Source organism: Papio anubis, chromosome 9 (genome assembly GCF_008728515.1).
Source record: "Papio anubis isolate 15944 chromosome 9, Panubis1.0, whole genome shotgun sequence".
NCBI classification, from domain to species: Eukaryota; Metazoa; Chordata; class Mammalia; order Primates; family Cercopithecidae; genus Papio; species Papio anubis.
Genome location: NC_044984.1, coordinates 2,404,995 through 2,425,208, shown reverse-complemented (window position 1 = coordinate 2,425,208; position 20,214 = coordinate 2,404,995). Strand labels below are relative to the sequence as shown.

Below are 20,214 nucleotides of genomic sequence, written 5' to 3'. Positions count from 1 at the left end.
ACATCACTTCCAATAAGGAGAGAAGGTGGCCATTCTCTCCAGGCAGCAGGGGATTTTATAATTCATTAAAATATTTAATATTTAAAGGTATACTTTGGGGGGGGTGGCTCAAATTTATTCTACATCTTCCCTTGAAAGTCAAGCATGAAGAAATGGAGAATTTTTATTTTATTAGTCACACTTATCTTTTCCAGCTCTTGGATTATAAAGCCTGTATTTATCATGACTGTGTCCAGGTTTCTCCTGTGGGCCAGGGAGCAGCTCCTGTGTCCACACCAGAGAGAAGCCACATCAGGAGTAAGAGGAGGGCCCTGTGGGAGTGCAGATGACAGGCCTCTGCCTGGCCCATGCTGGTTTACCCTGGCACCTTGGAAAACTGTGGAGCTTCTTCCCCAGTGTCCCTCCTTTTCCTTTTTTTTTTTTTTTTTTTTGAGACAGGGTCTTGCTCTGTTACCCGTGTTGCCCAGGCTGCAGTGCATAGCTCACTGCATAGCTCACTGCACATAGCTCACACCATAGCTCACTGCAGCCTCGACCTCCTGGGCTCAAGGGATACTCCTGTTTTAGCCTGTAGCTGGGACTACAGGCACATGACACAGGTAATTTTTTAATATTAATTTTTGTAGACATGTGGAGATGGGATCTGGCTATGTTGCCCAGGCTGGTCTTGAACTCCTAGCCTCCAGTGACCCTCCCACCTCAGCCTCCCAAAGTGCTGGAATTATAGGTGTGAGCCTCCACCCCCGATCCCCAGTGTCCCTTTTCAGCCTAATTCAGAGATATAAACCCTTTCCTGAATTTTAATACCCTAAAATAAGAAATTTTGATCTTATAACCTTCTTAGTAAGAAAACCAGTACACAACAAGGATTTAAACCAGCGAGAATAGAGAACCAGCATCTATAGAGCCTCTGTGTTATGCATTTGAAAAACATCATTTAATCTCCGTAACTCCCTGCACAGTAAGTATTTTTATCCTCTTTTGCAGACTAGAAACAGAGGCTCAGAGAAGTTCTATGACAGCTAGCAAGGAGTGGAGGTAAGCTTTGGGCTGTCAGGCCACGCTTGCCCAAAGTTACACAGCTAGCGGATGGCAGAGCCAGAAAACGAGAAGGATCCACAGTCAGAAGTGTGTACTCTCTCCCCACTACTGGATGCCACAGCTTTCCTTGGAGGAGGAGATGGTGGAGGGCCAGCCAGCAGGGTTCGAGTCCATGGTCCAGGCCTAGAGCTAGCAGTCATTCATACACCACTCATCCCTCCGCTGCTTGGCTGGTAATCACTTAGAGGCCTCCTCAGCCCAGCCTGCATTTTCTGCTTAGTTTGCAGTTTGCCAGGCAGCTTCTACGGTAAAACAGTGGTCTAGAGGCCTTGCCTCTCCTCGTGAGCCCAAGTTTCCGTGGGAGATGAAGCTGCAGCCTTAGCTTCCAGCTATGAGACAGGACAATGCACTTTCAAGGGCTGCTGACTCAGGAGCAGCTCCAAGGGTGAGGTCTGGCTGAGGGGCATGTGTTTGTATAGGAGCTTGAAGTGCACAACAGTACTGCTGTGCTAATACTAGAGGGTTAACAGTAGTCAACAGTCTACACAATGTAAGGACACAGGGTTCTTACGGACACAAGGATTGGTCTAGGAATTCCAGCAAAATAGCAAAGGCCAGATGGACATAAAGAAAAGCTCCCTAGCTGCCATACTTCTGCAGAATGCATCCATGAACACATCCATGTGGGATGGGGTCAGTCCTGCGAACATTCTGCCAACACGCTCTCCTCCCCCAGGTAAAGGCCACAGGGAGAGTTCTCAGGTACAATCCTCTGCCTCCCATTTGGGCATCAGCAACACTTCTCCAGCCCAAGTCCAGGTCCTGCCGCATGCAGAATAACGCAAAGGACCTTTTTAAACCCAGGCACCTTGGAGACACAAAGTCACCCCATGACAAATCCCCTCTAAAGAATAATAAGGAAAACAGCTTGGGGAGGAATGAGAAGTGTGCTTTGAGCTTGGGCCCAGACACAGTGGTTTCTCAGAAACCCACCCCCGGCTGATGGGTGCATGTGAGGAGCTGGCAAATCAGATGCTTTTTCTTCCCAGCAGCTGACAAGGTCTGCTTAGGTGCTCAGACAGGTGGAAAGCTAGCAGGGCCTCTGCAGCTTCCTGGAAGGAAGAGGCTATGGTGCTAGATTTCCCTAATGAGCTCATAACTTCAAAAAAAAATAGCAAAATGAAGTTACTATGGATGCACAAAGGCTAATTATCAGATGGAAATAGTTACGATGCTAGCTATGGAAAGACTCAATAGATGGCTCAGCAGAAATAACTCTCACGTTTACATTTCTCTCTCTTATGTTTAACATCGTGGAGCCATTTATTATAGGTCAATGCCTGAAAAAAATGTTGACTTTAAAATTATAAGAATTCTTCAGCTCATCTGATAAAAATACCATCTGGTATTCTTCACCTCAGAACTAGGTTTGGAAACTAGATAAGCAGATTGGGCTGAGATACTCCGCTAAGTTCCAAAAGGCAGGATTGGGCAGATGGTGAAACGCGGAGTTTAAAACAAGGCTGTCCAGCGGAACTCCTGGCAAACATGGGAACGCCCCGTGCCCGTGCCGTCCAGCTCGGCAGCCACCAGCCACGTGGCAGCTGAGTCCCTGATACACAGCCAGTGCCACTGAGGAACGGAACTTTACATTTTATTTATTTTAATTAATTTAAATTTAAATAGCCACACTTGGCTAGTGGCTAGTGGATTCGACAGCCCAGGTCTAGAGGGCAAACGGCTAAGTTTTCTTATACCGATGCTCAGAGTGGCTGTTCTTTCAGAATTCACTGTAAAGAGGGACCTCCTTAAAACTCCATTAACCTGAAAAGAAATACTTTTAATTAAACCCCAGCTCACCCTCCATCTTCACACCTTGTCTTTGCCCCACTTCAAGCGCTCGGAAGGAGCAGCCTACACCTTGCTGTTTCCCCGTCTCTGCCTCCCGCCCCACTCTCGTGGTTCCTGCCCGTGACTTCAAGAAAACTGCTCATCCAGCGTCCTCGGCTTGACCCTGCTTCCCTCCGGGCTTCCCTGACAGGCCTCTTCTTGGTTCCCTCCCACCCTGCTGGATGCTGCTTCTGGACAGACTTTCATGGTTGCCCTTTCTTTGCGGTTAGACGTTTCCCAAAAATCAACCCTGGGTTCCCAAGTCCTCTCGCTCCACACTTGCTCCCTGAGTCATCTCATCCACAATCACATCTTCGATCAGTGCACCGAGGAGTCGGTATTTCCAGCATGAATCTGTCCCCTGAGCTCCAGACCCACAGATACAAACTCCTAATGGACGTGTCCGTGTGGATGCACCACAAGCACCCAAACGTGCCCCCAGTGGCCTTTGGTGACGTCAGACTTAGCTGCTCTCCTGCCCCCTGTCTCAGTGAAGGGAAACCCCATATTCTTGGTCTTCCAAAGCAGGCTTGTCTGATCTTGGCATTTTTGTGTTCCTCACCTTCCACATCAGTCACTATGTCCTATCGTCTCGGCGGCCAAATGCTCTCTTAGGAGTTGCCTCCTCCTCTTTGTGCTCTCTGACCCTGCCTTAGTTCAGAGCCACCACATCCCCACTGCTGTGTGGAGAGTCTCTGAGGTCACCTCTCCACTTCTAGTGGTTTCCTATTCTGGCCTTCTCCACGCCTTCACCAGATGTGTCTACTAAGCTCCAGCACGCCACAGGCCGCTTCAGACCCTGCACTCACGCACAAAGAGATCACAAATGCACAGAATGAATGATGCCTCCAGAAGGTGAATGGGTCCTGGCAGGGCCCTGTCCAGTTCCCAGCTTTAGCTCCTGCTCTGTCTTTTACCCACTGTGTCTCCGTTCCACACTCTTGGCACACATTCCCTCTCCTGCAGCCCTATTCCTGGAGAAATCCTGATCATCTTCAAAGCCCAGCTCTCCTGTCACCTCCTCTGATTCTCAAACCCCTCCAAACACATCCCTTCTTCTGCTTTGTTCCCAAAGCACTTCGTCCGTAAAGCTATTACTTACCAAAACTTAAATCAAAACTTATCACACCGAATTATGGAGAATTTTATGTGTGTCCTTCTTCCCTCACAGTTTTTTAAGGCAAGGATTATATCATATTGTTGGTTCTAGTATCTGGAACGATACCTAATCCATAATAAATGCTCAGTGACTATCCCTAATGTTAAGCACCAGCCAAAAAAGATTCTCTCAGGTTCTGTCCCCCATTACTGCATTACATGCAGGGAGATGGCATGTCCTGTCTACACCACTCATCACTGGCAGGGGGACTGTATGTCCTGTCTACACCACTCATCACAGGCAGGGAGATGGCATGTCCTGTCTATACCACTCATCACAGGCAGGGAGACTGCACGTCCTGGCTAGCCCAGGACAGTCCTCACTTACACCGGGTGTTGTTCTGGTGTTCCCAAAGATTGTACCTGGGTTCCCGAGTCCTTTTTGGTCAGGGTCCCCTTTGGCATCTCTGTTTGAGTGAAAAATTACATGGTCACCCCCAGTCATAAAGACTGGGCTTGGCGGACGTTTATATAGAAATCTTAAAGAAGATGTACCTACAAAGAGTTTGGAAATCAAGCTGCCTGGAAGTAAGGGAATGGGTCAAATAACCCCTCAACTTCCATTCAGTCATAAGGCACAAGGACTCTATGATTTCTAGAAATATTCTTGAGAGAGGCTATAACAAAAATTCAGCCACTTTAATTTCCTCAGCCTGGGAGTAGAAGGCATTCCAGGCAGCCTCCTGTGCACTCAGATGAATGAGAAGTAAGACAGGAGGGAAATATGGGAGTTCACTGTAACCAGCTGGAACTCGCCCAGGGGACAAAGGGAGTGAAAGGAGGGACTTGGTGCCGGAGGATTGGAAGAACGAGGGTGGGTGGGCGGCACCAGAGCAGGGGCACACACACCAGTATCAGTGGGGCCTCCAAAAGGCTGGTGACAGCAGGCTTCTTCTAAAATTCTGCCAAGGAAGAGAAAAATGGAGGCCCCAAGTGTGGACAATTAGGAGGCAATAGAGTCTCTGCAAAAGCAGTCATCAGTGAAATGAGGCGAGTCCAGGAAGCCTTGGCCATTCTAAATCCCTATCAGGTTAGACACAGGGGTTGTAAGATGACACCTGGCACTGATCACATTAAAAGGATGCTCTCCTTCACTCACAGAGGACAGGATCACAATCTTCCCTTTTACTTAAAGTTAGCCAGCTTGCCTCTCCTACTTCAAAACAAACGACAACAAAAATAGAAGATATCCCTTGATCCAAAAACTGCCCTCTCTCACCCCTCTCCTTCCCAGCACAGTGTCCTGAAGGAGTTCAGACGCTTGTCTCCATCACTTGCCTCCCACTGCTTGGCACAGTGTGCCCTGACCTCTGCCTCAGCACTCCTCTGTCTTGCTTGCCAAGTGCACAGTGATCAACATATCTCCAAATCCAAAGGCCACGCCTCTGTCCTTATCTCACTTGACCTCTCCTATCAGCAAGAACAGGGGACTCTGTTCACCACCTCTATTCCCAACACCATCTTCCTTAGCTTCCATGACTCCACACTTTCCTGGTTTTCTCTCTACCTCTCTAGCCACTCATCTCATCGCTGCTACTAGCTCTGTCTACCCTGGTCATTGATTAAATGTGATGTCCTATTCTCCTCCTACCCTAGTCATTCTTCCTAGATAATGAATGACCCTTGCTCCTACAGTTTCAGTTATCATACACTGATGAACCCCATCTATATTACTCTCCCTCACATCTCTCCTCAAATTTCCAGAACTGAATTTCTAAGTGACACCTAAACAACTGCACTTGGATATGTTACAGGCACTGCCAACTCCACAAGCCCAACATGAACCATGAACTGGTCAACTGCCCTTAGGTATGTCACAGACACTGCCAACTCCACAAGCCCAAAGATGAACCATGAACTGGTCAACTGCCCTTGGGTATGTCATAGGCACTGCCAACTCCACAAGCCCAAAGATGAACCATGAACTGATCAACTGCCCTTGGGTATGTCACAGACACTGCCAACTCCACAAGCCCAAAGATGAACCATGAACTGATCAACTGCACTTGGTTATATCACAGGCACTGCCAACTCCACAAACCCAACATGAACCATGAACTGGTCAACTGCCCTTGGGTATGTAGACACACCAGCTCCACAAGCCCAAAGATGAACCATGAACTGGTCAACACTTACATGGGGCATCATAGGCACTGCCAGCTCTACAAGCCCAAAGATGAAACCATGAACCAATCAACTGCGCTTGGGTATGTCACAGACACTGCCAACTCCCAAAGCCAAGATGAACCATGAACTGATCAACTGCCCTTGGGTATGTCTGAACACTGCGCTCCACAAGCTGAATGAACCATGAACTGATCAACTCCTTAAGGTATGTCATAGGCACTGCCAACTCCACAAGCCCAATATGAACCATGAACCGATCAACTGCCCTTGGGTATGTCACAGACACTGCCAACTCCACAAGCCCAATATGAACCATGAGCTGATCAACTGCCCTTGGGTATGGCCCGCAGGCACTGCGCTCCACAAGCCCAAAGATGGTCACGGAACAGATCCAGCTGCCGCCCAGGTATGTCACGAACACTGCCAGCTCCATAAGCCCAAAAGATAGACCATGAACTGATCCAACTGCCCTTGGGTATGTCACAGACACTGCCAACTCCACAAGCCAAGATGAACCATGAACTGATCCAGCTCCCTTGGGGTATGTCATAGGCACTGCCAGCTCCACAAGCCCAATATGAACCATGAACCCGATCAACTGCCCTTGGGTATGTCACAGACACCCGCCAGCTCCACAAGCCAAATGTAGACCATGAGCTGATCCAACTGCCCTTGGGTATGTCACAGACACTGCCAACTCCCACAAGCCAAAGATAAACCATGTGAACCGATCCAGCTGCACTCAAGCCCAAAGATAAACCATGAACTGATCAACTGCACTTGGGTATGTCATAGGCACTGCCAACTCCACAAGCCCAATATGAACCACGAATTGATCAGCTCTCCCCACCTCTCTCAGATTCTTCATACTTCCCTCACCTCCATCATCAAATCCAGTCATCATGTTCCATGATTCTGCTTCTTATTTTTCCCCAGCTTTATTAAGGTATAATTGACAAATAAAAACTGTATATCATTGAGATGTAAGACCAACATTAGTATACACTGTGAAGTGCTTCCCACAACCAAGGTGATCAACATATCCATCACCTCATAGTCACCACAGTCTTACATGTGCCCACCACACATAGCAAATTGTGTGTGCGTGTGTGTGGTGGGAACACATGAGACCTACTTCCTGAGCAAATTTCAAGCGTACATTTTTATTAATTATAGTTACCATGCTGCACATTTGTTTTCCAAAACTTACTCATTTTACAACAGAAACTCTGTACACTTTGACCCAAATCCCTCCATTTCCCCCAGTACCCCAGCCCCTGGCAACTACCTTTGTACTGTCTGCTTCTGTGAGTTTCATTTCTTCAGATTCCACATATAAGTGAGACATGGTTCTGCTTCCGAAACCCCTCCCTTCTACCCATGGCAGCAGCCTCTTCCCTACTCAAGGCTTGGTCTCCTGCCCTCTAGTTTCTTCTCTCCTGGACAACTACTCTGGGCGAGTTCTCTTAGTACAGATCTGGTAAGGTGGCTCCCTGGTTTTATGCCTCAATGGGGTTTCACTGTTCCTAGGATAGAATCCAGACTCCTGAAAATGGCTTCCAAGGCTCCTCCTGCCCTGGTCCCTCCGCTGTCACTCCTCACAGGCTTTGTGGCAACTTCTTTCTGTTCCTTGCAGCTGCTGAGCTCTCTCTGGCCCTGGAGCCCTTTCACAGGATCTTCCAGTTTCAGGGAACAGCTTTCCACCTTCCTCTTTGCCTCAGGTGTCAGTCCCTGGCTCTACCTACTCTGGGAAGCCCTCATGAAACCCCACAGACTAGGAGCTAACCCTGGATGGAGCCCGGCACTTTCCGTGCTATAGCTCTTAGTTCACTTATTAGTCATTGCTTCTTTCTTCTTTTTTTTTTTTTTTTTGAGATGGAGTCTTGCTCTGTCGCCCAGGCTGGAGTGCAGTGGTGCAATCTCGGCTCACTGCAACCCCTGCCTCCCAGTTTCAAGCGATTCTCCTGCATCAGCCTCCTAGATGGCTGGGATTACAGGCACCTGCCACCACACCCGACTAAGTTTTGTATTTTCAGTAGAGCTGGGATTTCAGCATGTTGGCCAGGCTGGTCTCAAACTCCTGACCTCAAGTGATCCACCCACCTTGGCCTCCTAAAGTGCTGGGATTACAGGCATGAGCCACTGCGCCCGGCCAGTCATTGCTTATTCAATCATCCGAGTCACCTCCTAACTGAAAGTGCTCTGAAGAAAGTGCCTTCCCCTGCCTTGCACACCACTGCATCTCTAGGACCGGAATCATGTTGGCATGTTATTGAATGACTAATCAATGGACAGAATTCTAAACCTGGAAAAACTAAAGTCAGTTTAAAAAGTCTTATTGTTAAAAGAGCTGTGAGAACCATCTTCATACCATGTCTAGCAGCAGCAAGCCCAGAATGGGGTCCATCACAGGTATGGCAATAATTTACTCTTCCTGCCTTTAAAAAGGCTGGGTCAGGTGGAGGAGTGGGGTGGCAAGAAGGCTGCCCCAGGAGTCAGGAAATCTGGTTTAGCTCATTTATCCATCCAGTAAACATGGACTGAGCATCTCCTATGCTGGTGCTGGGCTCCATGCCGGGATGCAGAGAAACAGGCATGCCCTGCCCTCGGGTGCTTAGTGTCTAATGGGGTGGAGATAGAGACAGACATATAGCAGAAAGCACCATAAAATTCTAAAAGCCCCTTAATGAGAAGACATACAGGTCACAGAGGCAGAGTGGTGAACCTGTGTGGGCAGGAGGCATAGGAAGAGCTCACACAGGACAAAGTACTGAGTTGAGTTTTGGAAGATGAACAGGTGCTTGCCAGGCAGACAAGGAAGTGACAGGCATTCCAGGCAGAAGCATCAGTGTGTCTAGGAGTAAAAACACAGAACAAGAAATAACATGGCACACGTGTTTGGGCCACTGCAGTTGGTTGTGTGTGGCAGGACTGAAGAAACTTGGGGGGAAGAGGAGAGTTGTTTTTTTTTTTTTTTTTTTTTGAGACGGAGTCTTGCTCTGTCGCCCAGGCTGGAGTGCGGTGGCCGGATCTCAGCTCACTGCAAGCTCCGCCTCCCGGGTTTACGCCATTCTCCTGCCTCAGCCTCCCGAGTAGCTGGGACTACAGGCGCCGCCACCTCGCCCGGCTAGTTTTTTGTATTTTTTTAGTAGAGATGGGGTTTCACCGTGTTAGCCAGGATGGTCTCGATCTCCTGACCTCGTGATCCGCCCGTCTCGGCCTCCCAAAGTGCTGGGATTACAGGCTTGAGCCACCGCGCCCGGCCCAAGAGGAGAGTTTTTCTAAGAGGTGAGGCTCGCTTAAGAGGCAGAAAGTCAGATCCTGGCCGGTGCTTCTCAACTCTGCTGCTCATCAGAATCAACTGGAGGAGCTTTAAAAAAATCATGTAAATACCTGAGCCGCAGCCACTGATATCAATGTTGAATGACTGTTGTTGGGGGATGGGGGCTGATCTGTAGCATTTGCCAATTTCTATGGTATAAATACTCATGCCATGGTCAATTTCAAGCTACCAATGGGATGTCACTGACTGCAGAGTTGGGAGAGATGTGTAGTAGCGTACCATTATCTGATGTTTCCACCCAACAGACACAATCGATAGAAATGACCTCGAAAGGTAGTAAAGTCATCAGGCAAACCTGACTTTTGAGTATCCATCACCTTCGTTTTTAATATAATGTACTTACTTACAAGTTTATATAATTTAGTTTTTTAATAATGGTCATTTAACAACCCACTCAGAAGATTCCTGGAAGTGATGGCCTCTCCAGGTTCGCAGGAGCTGGTTCCAGGTGTACGACACCACTGGCCCCACCCAGGCCCACTCTGTGAGGTCACTAGGGGTGAGACCCAGGCATGGGTAATTTTAAAAAGATCCCAGGTGATTCTAAGGTACACCCACGGGTGAGAATCACCTATTTGTAGCCCATGTTAAGGAGTTTGATAGTTATCCTAGGGGCCATTGGGGCCACTGCAGGATTTCAAGACTTGTAAACAGAAGAAATTGTATCAGGTTTGCGTTTGAGATGGGTAACTCAGCCACACAGTGACAGGTGAATTAAGACTGGAGGGAGGCCGGGGGACCAGTCAAGAGACTGTTGCAAATGTCCAGGCAAAAGCTGGCAGGGGCTTACCTACGGCTACAGAGGGAGGGAGGCCATGGAGAGACAGCAGCAGGTCCTAGCTGCCCTTGGGTGTGGGGGTGCGAAGTGGATAAGGTGAGGGGGATACAAGAACAATTTTAGTTGCTGGTGGAGACTGAGAAAGTTGAGGAAGTTGTTTTCTGATCACCTCATTTTTTTTTTTTTTTTTTCCTATCTGAACTAGGTGATGAGGTTCTGTTGCCGGGAGAGGGAGGTAGGCATCAGATAAGCCTCTGCCCCGGCCATGCAGTACCTGGCTGTGTGCCTGTGAGGGGGCCTGTCTATAAAGCCAGGGAGCTCAAGCAGATCCCTCTGAAATCTCTTCCAGCATGGAGACTCTGATTCCATCACACTGGCATTTGCTCATGTTTTCACTTTCTTAACTTCCTCTATGACTCAAATTACAACTTGTTATGGGTATAAAGCCTCATTTGCTCTGGGAATCCAGACTACGTCTTTGTAAGTCTTCAGCTCGGGGGAGGCGATTTCCATCCTTGGGGAGCAAGCACTATGCTTATTTCTCTCTCATCTCCCTCCTTTCACGGTCAGTCGGCTCCCCTCCCTGAGGCTGACCACTCCCAGCCCCTTTCCAGATGGCGTCTAATAAAGCCGAATGGGACAGAGACGTACCTTCTGGATAACTCCTCATGCAGTAAATTCTAGCAGACCAAAAAGTAAAAAGACTCGCTAAGCCAAGGAGTGGGCTTTGCTCAAATTGCAAAGGAATTTCTCCAAAGACCTCTGCAATGCCTTGCCATGGAGTTCATCTGTCCCTGCAGTGCCTCTACTGACGCTATACTATGCCATGGTGAGGACCAAGGCTGCAAGAGGCTTGAGGCCCAGGTTGCAGTTTGCCCATGTGGCTTACTCTCCCTTCACCTCCCTTCCCTTTCACTGTTGCTGCTCAGAGAAGGAAAAGTGCAAGGTTGTCTACCAGGAAAAGAAAAATAGGGCATGTACACAAAAGGAGAAAAGGAGGCTGGGGTTGAAAAAGAGCCATGAACTGGAGAGACTGACCATGGGCTTTTGTTAGGAAGAGAAAAAGGAGCAAACAACAGGGTGCCAAGGAGGCCTCTAACTGTGCTCATTTTTGCTAGAGCTCTTCATGGATTCTGAGCTCAGTTCCGAATCCACAACCAAAGGAGATGAACTTGGAGTAAGATCCAACAATGTAAGAAGGTGATTAGGGTCAGAAAGAACATCTTGCACAGAAAGGGTGAAAGATACACAATGTGTAACCTGGAGGAAAGACAGTAGACACAAGATGTAACAAACATCTGCGAGAATATGAAGAACTCTTACAGAAAGACAGTACAGTAACCCGCGATTCCCCGCCAAGGAGCACGCAGATGAGTCACCCGTGAGAAAACTTGTGTTGAGTGCAACAGAGTGTTTCTGGTGGCGCTGCTGCTAACCTGGGCGGTGTGTGATCCACAGAAAGAAGGTGGCTTGTCTGGAGGGTTTTAAAAATCAGAGTGGTCCTTATCAGTTTGCAGAGGTTCAGATGAGGTTCTCCATGGAGGGGTGGCAAATGCATGCACAACCTCTCAAGTACCTTGCGCCCGAAGGATCTGTGATTTCCCTGCTCATTAGCACCTTTGGCAGAAAGGGAAGCCGGGATGAAATGCTAATCAATTAGATTTCCTGCTCATTAACAGCCCTTCTGAAATGATTAAAGGAGGAAGTGAAAACCAGCAGAGAAACTCAGGACTGGGCCCCGGCCTCTTCTTCTGCCCTCTGGTCCGTTCTGCAGGGGGTTGTCTTGCGCTGGCTTCTCACTGGGGCAAAGGGTACTTCGCTGTATTTTTGTTTCCTTCTATTTTGACGTGGTTTGAGTGTTTAGCTCTCTCCAGCAAGGCATGGGAAAAGGCTCTTTTCTTTGCCGTGGCTCTGAGACAACATCCTTTCTTAGGATGATTATTATTGCTATTCCCATTATCATTGCAGATGAGGCAGAGAAAATTCCCTGCTTACGCTGCTGTCTCATTGGCTCCCCTCCTCTGTCTGGGAATTCAGGCTTTCCATTTATAACTCCACTGGTTTACTGTGGGGTGGAAGCTGACCCCTCGGCTCAACCGGACATGAAGACATCATTACTTTGAAACCAAGGACAAAGGGCACATTCCTGCCACTCAAGGAACTACAGCTATATTGCTGGTCTCTTACCACCCAGGAGTGGTTATCATTATTCCAACGACAGTAAGACCAGGCAAGGGAGGAAATTCCAGGTCCCTAGATTAAGCATTGCCACAAGACAACCCGCTTTAGTCTCCACGGCTCTTGTTCGCCTTTGCTCCCACCCACCCTTTCTTTTCCTGAGCCTTCAAATGCTACAAGTGCTGCTTGCGTGTGGCCATAGTAGAGCTACACTCGTGTAGTGCTTACAAGCTAGGCACGCCTACACAGCACAGCACCCCATTTTATGGAAGAGAAGGCTGAGAAACCACTTGCCTGGGTCACAGAGTTCATGAATGATAGTGCTGGGACTTGAATCCAGGATTGCAAACTAGTTCTCGCTGATTTAGAGTGCATTAGGGAACACTGCCCCTCTTACCTACAAGTGGCCTTGGTCCAGCCTGCTGAGCCCAGAGCTAAGCAGCTTCCCAACTCGGATCCCAGTGATTAATACCAAGGCTTTCCCCACCCTGTGGGACTCTCAAGAACAGCTGAAAGGCAGCTGTGTCAATAAGCCTGTCTCAAGATCCTGGATGAGCTCTATTCTAAGTCAGTCAGTTCCACGTTGATGCAAGCTCCTTTCAAATACTCATGGGTTAGTTTCTTATTTAATGAGGAGGTAAAGGGTGCCCAGGGCAAAACACATTCTGGGATTTGCCAGTTCAGGAAACTTTCCTTATAGGATATATGACTGCTTTCGACTCTCGGCACACACAAAGTTGGCTCCTACATCTCTCCTTTCTGTCTCCCACAGCCTCGTTGTTCACATAAGCCCAGAGCTCCCCCTATAATATTATTTAGACACAAGCCGCACAGGATCGAAATGTGAATTGCCGATTGAGAGGAGAAGTCTGTAAGCTTCTTGTGCTGTGTCTGCCTTTGGTCGGTCTCATGATCGCTGTGGGTCCCTTCTCAGAATGATGTTCTTAAATGGAAATAAAGGACTGCAAATAAAGCCAGTTAGGTTGAAACCTAGATATCAAAAATATTTAAAGACAATTTTGTAATACACAAATACGCATGCTTCTTCGATAATGTGTTAAACCACAAAATCTAGTGGACTACCAGAATTTTGAAGTAGTATTGAAAGCAAACACTATTTTTGAGATATTTGCAACCATCTTAATGTGATAAGAAATTATTCATGGTTTCTAACGACGGACAAAGTAACAGAAACTGCTAATGCTGTTGTGGTCTGTTGCCTATACTTGCAAAGGAATACTGTGATACATTTCGGTTAGAAGCCTGTGATAATAAAGATCCAGTTATTCTCCCATCCAAGTTCATAAACCCTCTGGAATTCCGTCTATAGACTTCATGAACCCCAGTTTAAGAAGGGAATGTTTGGGAAAACAAACGACACAGAGAGGGATGGGTCTGCCCCAGGCTGGAGGCAGCATTTGCTTTGAAGGAGGGCCCTCTAATTCTTGGGCTGTCCCTGGGATCCATCTGCAGAATTTCCTCCCAGATGTTCTGATTCTCAGAGTTGTTTCTATTTTCTCCCAGGATACCTCCAAGGACTCTGAGAGATTTTCTTAGGCATCCCCATAGTCAAAGTCATTATTATTAATTTGTTAGTAAAATTCCAAATGAGAAATGCTGCCGATTGCTCTGAGATCATTCTATCTGAGTGAAAGCTACGACGGTGAGATGATGAGAAGGTAGCCAGTCTGGGGAAACTGGGTTAGTTCTCTACAAGGAAACCACCAAGGCTGCCCAATGGTGGAAATGGTCTTCAGGGTTAGCCCCAGGATTGCTACAGTGTCCTGGGGTGGGGGGGCCTTACGTCAAGGATAACCTGGAGGCAAGGAGCCAGGCTTTCCAGAGCTATTGCAGATGAGGTGGGAACACCAGAGCCACCTCATTTGGGGAACTTTCCTGGGAGGTTACTTGGTCAATACTTTTTTTTTTTTTTTTTTTGAGACGGAGTCTCGCTCTGTCACCCAGGCTGGAGTGCAGTGGCCGGATCTCAGCTCACTGCAAGCTCCGCCTCCCGGGTTTACGCCATTCTCCTGCCTCAGCCTCCCTAGAAGCTGAGACTACAGGCGCCTGCGACCTCGCCCGGCTAAGTTTTTGTATTTTTTAGTAGAGACGGGGTTTCACCGTGTTAGCCAGGATGGTCTCGATCTCCTGACCTCGTGATCCGCCCGTCTCGGCCTCCCAAAGTGCTGGGATTACAGGCTTGAGCCACCGCGCCCGGCCGGTCAATACTTTTAAATTAGCTAATTTATAGGGCATTTCGGATCGAGTGTCTCTTATCTGTCTCCACAACCCAAACGCTGAGTTTGAGCTGACAACACACGTTGGGTTTAGAAGCTCTAAAACCATAATCGGGAAGAGGATGATGGATCCTTGGGGAGCATCTCACTTGGTGGCCCTCAGCCTTTGGTTCAGGGACCTCTGAGAATCACAGGCAATGGACTTTTAGCTCCTGACAAATGCCTGATACACATTCACATTTTATATATAATTGTAGGAACTTCAAGGACTCTTGGAAGCCTGATCTAATCTCCCTTTCTCCACTCAGAGATGATGAAACTGAGGACAGAGGAGTGAGGGACTTCCCACAGCCACAGGCAGCCAGCTTGAGCGTCTCTGCTGTATGGTTCACAGCAGGTCCTGGAAGGCAGATGGCCACAGATGTGGACCTTGCAAAGGGCCACATCCCTGGAAATTGCTTCTCTTCTTTCACACACCTCAGTCCCCCTCCCCATCCCACGTGCTGCTGGGAAAAAGCACACGGGCCAGTTGGGAAGGAGGCTGCACCTTCCGGAGGTGATCCCTGGTGCCTCTGCCTCAGGACACCATCCATCTTCCGTGCTGCAATGAGGACACTGCCCCCCACCCACTCCCGAGCAGGGCTCCCAAAGAGGCCGGTCATGTTATTTAAGGCTTTATCTCTACACAAATAATAAATGTGGAGATCACAGGCATGGGAAAGTTAATTAGTATTATTATGTCTTTAATTCTGACGTTCTCACTGGCAGAGCCCTTTCGTGCCAGCCTTCATCCGAGAACAAACTCGGACAAACCCCTTGTGTATGTTCTCCAGGGATGAAAGAGGGACGGGGAAACACTGGGAATCCAACCAACCTATTAAGAGCCCAGTTTATCAGAAGAGGTCAGTACAGGGCTCCCAGAGGGGTGAAAAACATCAGCTGCAGACAGAGAACAACTGAATGCTCCTTGCCACCACCTAAACACTCAGACGGAATGCTTCCATGCCCTCTTGCTATCATTCCAATCTTTTAGAAGCTATATTTGAATCATAATACCATTGTCCAGGTGCTGCTTTTTAGTCACCCCAATTGCAAGATTGTGCTTATAAAGAAACAAGCAGCTTCATGTGTTAAGGCTTGCAAAGTCAAGTCCAAAAAGTGCCATGCAAGCACCATGCAAGTTAGGGTTAGACTACACAGATGCTACAGGAAGCAATTACCACCAGGATGGCACCTGTCTTCCAGAGAACACAATCTACCATCAATAACCTGGACACGGAAAAGGATACAAGGGACACCCAGCTGTTTGGGCAGTGTTGAACATGTGCTTAAACTGACTTGACCATCATGTGGGTGGGGACGGGAACCAGGGGACCTGCGCCAAAGGAGAGCCAGTATTATTATGTCTTCAATTCTATTATCACGTCCCGCGTCGTAGCGGGCTCTCTGCAACGGGTAAAGGGAGCTCAGTGTTACTTCCAGATGACTGTGCCATGTGACCATGGGCCAGTTACTTATGTCTCAGGGCTTGTGTCCCTTCCTCACCAGTCAAATGAGAGATGGACTGGACAATCTCTACCACCCAGACAGCCTCACACTCCTATGAGGCAGACCAAGAAAAAGCCGTTCTGTCGGGAGTGTCAAGATCCTCCTACTTCCTGTACACTTTTAACAACATGCCTTCTTCCCTGTCCCCAGCCCCAGGGTGAGTAAAATTCTCAAGGTTAAAAGCTTTTTCCACTTATGCTAAAATGTGGAAGAGAAAACCGATAAAGGGATATGAACAGTGACTTAAGATTTCCCTAAAAGGCTGAAGGAGCTAAATAAAGGGTTCATGATTATTAGCTTGGGACAGCCTATCATCACCGTTACATGGACGAATTGTATTGCATGTCAGAGCACGCACAAGATGCACAATAATTTATCAGTCAGGACCCAGAAAATTGTACAGTACAAGTGCCTCTGCAGTTCATGCCTCCCTGCCCTGCCACCCTCCCTCGGTTCTGTCAAAGGGACATTGCCAAGAGCGGCCCTTGATTTAGGCCTTGGTTTAAAAAAGCACTTTACAAAAACCAAAAAGGACTTGAAATACTTCTGTCACATTTATAAGTAAATAACAAAAAGAGAAAACAGTATTTTTCTCGCTGTTCTCCTTCCCTCCTGTGGTTTCTCACTATTCTCTAGGTAGTTTCCTAAAAGGGACCACAAAAAAGAAACCTAAATTCGTGTAGTAAACATGGGATTGACCAGGAAGACAGATGAAACTGACTATGGTGGCCTATTGGCAAAGAAAGGAAAGAAAAGAAAAAAGAAAAGGAAAGAAAAAAAGAAGGAAAGAAAGAGAGAGGAAAGAAGGAAGGAAGGAAGGAAGGAAGGGAGGGAGGAAGGGAGGGAGGGAGGGAGGGAGAAAGGGAGGGAGGGAGGGAGGGAGGAAGGGAGGGAGGAAGGAAGGAAGGAAGGAAGGGAGGGAGGGAGGGAGGGAAGAAAAAAAAAGGCAAGAACAACCAAGCAATGGCCGAGAGCAATGAAGATTTAGCAGCCTGTGAAGTGGTGAGGGAGCATTCTTCCCCATGGGGAGTATTTTATCCCTGACATTATTTAGAATGACCAGGTCATGACAACAATACAAAGTAGACCACCGTTCTGTGAGTTTTATGATTGTTTTAAAATTTCCCATAGACAACCACTCCCCTCTTGCCCTCACAGAGTAGACGGCTACCATGGGCCTGCGCTTGGTTCGCCCCGTAGACACTGGTTGGCATCTATGTGCTTATGTTTGATGATTTGAGGAATCATGGGTAATGAAGACAGGCGCTTTTGTGGCGGCACAGTCCAACCCTGTGATGTTCTAATGTAAAAACAATTTTAAAAGACTGCAGATTGGAGAGGCCATAGAGCGGTGCTGGAATCTGGCATTCGAGCCCATCCACATGCAGGGGCCTGTGCTTCTCTCAGGATGCCTGGAACTCTCCTGGAAGCTGTTCCTATTTTTCTAGCTTGTGTTTCTGGAGCTGTTTCTACCTCTAGAATCTACTCACAAGACCTAGCACTTCACTCATTCCCAAGTATTTACTAACTCAGTTGTGGTTGTTAATTGTGTTATTTCTAGATTTTATCATCATTATTACTGGAAGAAACTAAAGTCCAAAGAAGGGTATGGGAGTCCAGTGAGCTCCTGGCAGAAGAGAAGTCATGACTCGGCTCTGCGGGGGATCATACTCTTCACACCCACTCCAACCCTCTTCTGGGCTCAAGACCACTAGATCACTGCCAGATCCCTCAGCAAGGCCAGTTCACTCAGCTCTCATTTCCCAAAGCTCACGGGAGCCCTCGGGCCTACCTTCTTTCACATTTTCCCACATAGGAGAGCCGGCGAATTCTCCCACCGGACACAGGGAGGCCTTGTGTGTTCTTCTGAAGGCATGGAGAAGCAGAAGGAGCTCCAGGAGCCAGGCGGACTCCCTTGCCATCCTTTCCTCTCCTCATTAGCCATGTGAACTTGGGCCAGCCACAAAATGCTTGTGAACCTCACTTTACGCAGCTGTGAAATGGGGATGATCTGCCCCAGCTTTTAAGTGAGCAGTGCAGACTGGAGGAGAAAAAGGACATGGAACGTGTGCTCGATGTTCAGTACCTGTGGCTGTGATGAAGGAGGTATGGGCTGTGTCTTTAGGATTTCCTGGCTGTCTCCCCACAATCAAAATGGCAGCATGAGCCATGCCGACAGCATATAAAACAAAACCCTAAATCCCTCGGCATCAGGGGCCTAGCACACGTGCGATGGCCACTGCAAGGCTAGGCTGGGCGGTGAGCTCCTTGCAGGCTGTGAGGAGGTCAGGGTGCAGTGCTGCTGTAGCTATAGGTGCATGTGTGTTTGCCACGTTTGTCCTTGCACTGCATGAAAGCCTCTGAATCCTGGGCTTCGGCATGACAACATCACATCTCAGGGCTCTGCTGAGAGTCCTCCCAGCATGTGCTGACAAACAGCACGGGGGCCGGGAGAGGAGGGCCTTGAGCCCGCACACAGCCCTGCTCGGTGAAACCCACAGCTCACGCTGGCGTTTAAATGCTAACTATGGGCTCCCAGGACAGCCCATTTAATTTCTTCTTTTGTTGGCCAGGTCCCAGCCCTTCCTTCTCCTCCAGGCCCCTCCTCAAATATCGCACCAGCTGGGGAGCTGCTCCACCCCTAATTATTACCCTGGGGCTGCCAAGATGCTGGCTCTACCCCCGCAGAGGATGGCGGCACAGCACAGAACGTGACAACAGCAGCAGCAGGTGGCCCCAGCAGAAAAGGCCCGATCATGGTCCCTGCGATTCCTGCCATCCCTGGCCAGCTAGTGGGCGTACCGAGCATGCTTTGTGTGGCACAGGGGCTCTGCATTCTTAGGGCACCGCCACTTCTCATCCCATCTCTGTGAAGCAGGGAGGAGGTGGGGGGTTTTCTGTGCAGCAATGCATGCCCAAGACACACTCTTCTAGTCAAGAATGTAGGACTGCTTAGCCTAGAGCAGCAGAATCCCAGTTAAGGTTTCATGTTGGGGTTCCTGGCGGTGGTCTTGCCCTCCACACAGCTCCCCAAGGGAAAGGGCTCCTGTGAGCAGAAATATACTGCAGCTCACAGTCCCCTAGCCCATTCGAGAAAGGCAGGACAACCCTTTGGAAGCAAGCAAAGTTTGCCTCCAGCAGCTCCCAGAGCCTTCCTTGCACACTTATTTGTCCACCTGTCTGCCTAAGCTGTGCATTCATCCAACCACCCACTCATTTTTGCTGAGAACCTAATGAATGCGGGCTCTGTGCTACATGCTGGGGATACAAAGGTGGTGCCATTTGCCCCCCTCCTCAAGCACAGGTACTCCGGGGGCACCATCCATTTGTTTTTTTTTTTTTTTTTTTTTTTTTTGAGACGGAGTCTTGCTCTGTCGCTCAGGCTGGAGTGCAGTGGTGCCATCTCAGCTCACTGCAAGCTCCGCCTCCCGGGTTCCCGCCATTCTCCTGCCTCAGCCTCCCTAGTAGCTGGGACTACAGGTGCCGCCACCACGCCCGGCTAACTTTTTGTATTTTTCAGTAGAGACGGGGTTTCACCATGTTAGCCAGGATGGTCTTGATTTCCTGACCTTGTGATCCACCCATCTCGGCCTCCCAAAGTGCTGGGATTACAGGCATGAGCCACCGCGCCCGGCCCCATTTGTATTTTATGAGGACTCTGCAATAAGAAGGAGAAAAACGGGTGCTTGTCCTCACACACAGAGGCTCAGAGGTCAATGGCTTGCCCGAAGCTACACAGGAGGTCACCAAGTCATGACTCCAACCTGGACTTCTGATCTAGAGTGTCCTCCATGGCAGTGTGTTCTCTAATGGCAAAAACAGACCATTTCCCCAAGCAACGGCTGAGACTAAAGGGGCAGCTCTGGCCTTGAGTGTGGCTGCTCCTTCTACGGGGCAAACATGTCATTTCACTC

The 20,214-nt window shown here is 48.6% G+C and overlaps 1 protein-coding gene across 46 annotated transcripts in view; it reads right to left on the bottom strand.

Annotated features, from left to right (window-relative positions):
• CACNA1C (calcium voltage-gated channel subunit alpha1 C) overlaps window positions 1-20,214 on the bottom strand; it is a 729,498-nt gene that overhangs the window by 305,092 nt on the left and 404,192 nt on the right. The window lies entirely within an intron of this gene.